We start from the raw sequence: 2275 nt of genomic DNA, 5'->3' as shown, positions 1-2275 counted from the left end.
TTCTTGATTTGTTTTACTTTGACTTGAGAAACTCTGTTTTTGTTTCTGTTTTTGGCTTGTTGTGTGTGGAATTGGGTAGATTTAGTAGATCTTGGATTATTTTTTGTTTTTCATACTTTTGGAAGAGGATCGCACTCTCTGCTTGTAACACAGTGTGGACCTGTCCGCACTTTTTCTTTACACACAGAGCAGTACTGCACCTGTGTGGACTGCGGCCTGTGGATCCTCTCAAAATTTTGAAGAACTTAAGATTTTCTCTTTTAGTCGGCTTAGTTTTTGTTTAGGTGTTATTATCCCCTGCCCAGACCTGCATGTGACTTGTTAGGAACGTTTCTTAAGTTAATTCCATTGGTATTAGGGTTTTAGGTGAAATTCCTAGAAGTTTTAGTTGTCGGGCTTGGTTTTCATTTTGGTCTTGTAGTAGCTCAGAGCTTAGAAGCCTTAAAAGCCTCAGATCACCTTGGTTTCTACTGGCCTTCTTATGAGTCTGACCATTTGCAAAATCTACCTTTGTTGAGGAATCCATCTTGTGTTTCTCCTTGCGAAACTTCGAAAAGACTTGTGTTAAAAGTTTGGATTTCATTTTTAGAAAAGAAAACAAAAATTGGTTGTTTTTGACTGATTTGTGATTCTGGACAAATTAGTCCTTAGTTTACTTATAGCGAAGTAAAACATCCTTGAAAAGAAATCTTGTAAGCTTTTACTTCAAATAGTTCTTAGAATTTATAGATCTCAAGATTAGATTTTTCCATAGTTTTGAGTGTTTTATCAAAATAAAAAAATCTCTTTTGGAAAAAGTTTGTTTTTGTAGAATTTGAGTGTTTGCAAGAAAAGGGAAATTTTTGTGAGCATAACTAGTTGTCTAGTTTTTGAGTGCATTGGAAAAGACAAAAAGCTCTTCTTTTGATTTGTTTGTTAAGAGAAAGATTTGTTTTTACAAGCATTTGCATTCTCACTCTTTCCTAGCTAGAAATTCATTGAAGGGAAACGATTGCTTATCATCTTAAGTGCATCTTTTTTAGTGATTTCGAGTCGAGTCTTCACACCATAAGTTTCATATCCGCACCTCTTGACTTAAAGAAAAACCAATAAAAATAACGCTTAAAGTAAAATCTATCTAGTAATCTTTTTATTTCTAGGGCTCTATTACACCAATATAGCTTAGGCTAGTATCTTAGAGTAGGGAGTAATTAACTCTCCAAGATAGTATAACAAACAAGTAGCTGTATCTTGCGGTAGGAGAAAAATCCAATTGTTACATCTATGCTCTGGGAAAGCTCCTCTTAAAGGAGAAGCACGAGATCGTGTCTGAACCAGTGTGGGAATCAATCCTTCCTCATTGGGAATGACACCAGATATTCATGTATTAAAAATAGTAAACCTCAGATTAACCATTGTCGAGGAGCCTGGGGTCACTTGTTGGTAAACCTTGGATTATGTCAAGGAGCCTTTAAGGGGATTGAGCTTGTTACTCTGCCCTTGCGTGCGTATCGGATCGTAGACTATTCCCGCAGGTATATTTGTTTCCATTGGTAACCATAGTGACCATATTCTATAGGATTCTTTCCTAAGGTGACGGTGGAGGGAAGATCCCACCGTACCTAGAGCAGGCGTCGGCTAGACTCACTTGGATTTTCTGGGGGGTTCTCTTCACTCGAGATGGTTTAGTGGAGAAACTTGTGCCAGACTATTCATTAAGCAGGTTGTCGGGGTAACTGTTCCAACCGCCATTTATGTATTGAACTCTACGACGTTGGATTTCATCACCAACTAGTGTTTTCAGTACGAAAAGTTACTGTTTGTGTGTGGTTTGATCTCCTAGATTCTTTAGGCATGTGATTCAAAATTGCTTGGTTCTTTAGAGGTTTTAGGTGGTTTTCATTGAGATTTTACTTTGTTTGCGTGTGAAGTAGTTAAAATATTTAATTGTGGTTGAATTACCGAGGAAGTCTCGTAGACTTCGGGGCCAACCTCCTGAGTTTTCACTGAGCCAGCCTGAAGGGTTACGAGCCCTTGTAACTCCTAGAGACACTAGAGTAGGGTCACCTGAAGAAGGAGTCTTCTTTAGTGGTACATCCTGATTATCAAGCTCTAGTAGCAGATTATAATCCACAATCTGTTTCTATTTCTAAAGTTACTGGTAGTTTTTCATCTACTAGTGATTTAGATGAGGAACCTGATATATCCGAACCTGAAACTGAATTTTCTGCTACGACAACATCGGGATTTGCCTCTCCAACTTCTAGTGGTCCTGGTTCACCCAGGGTAGAAAGAA

The sequence above is a fragment of the Pinus tabuliformis genome, chromosome 1_2 (assembly GCF_031772625.1).
Source record: "Pinus tabuliformis cultivar Carrire ecotype Pingquan chromosome 1_2, CPIR1, whole genome shotgun sequence".
NCBI classification, from domain to species: Eukaryota; Viridiplantae; Streptophyta; class Pinopsida; order Pinales; family Pinaceae; genus Pinus; species Pinus tabuliformis.
The sequence above is the reverse complement of the archived record's forward strand: the minus strand, read 5'-3'. Positions refer to the sequence as shown.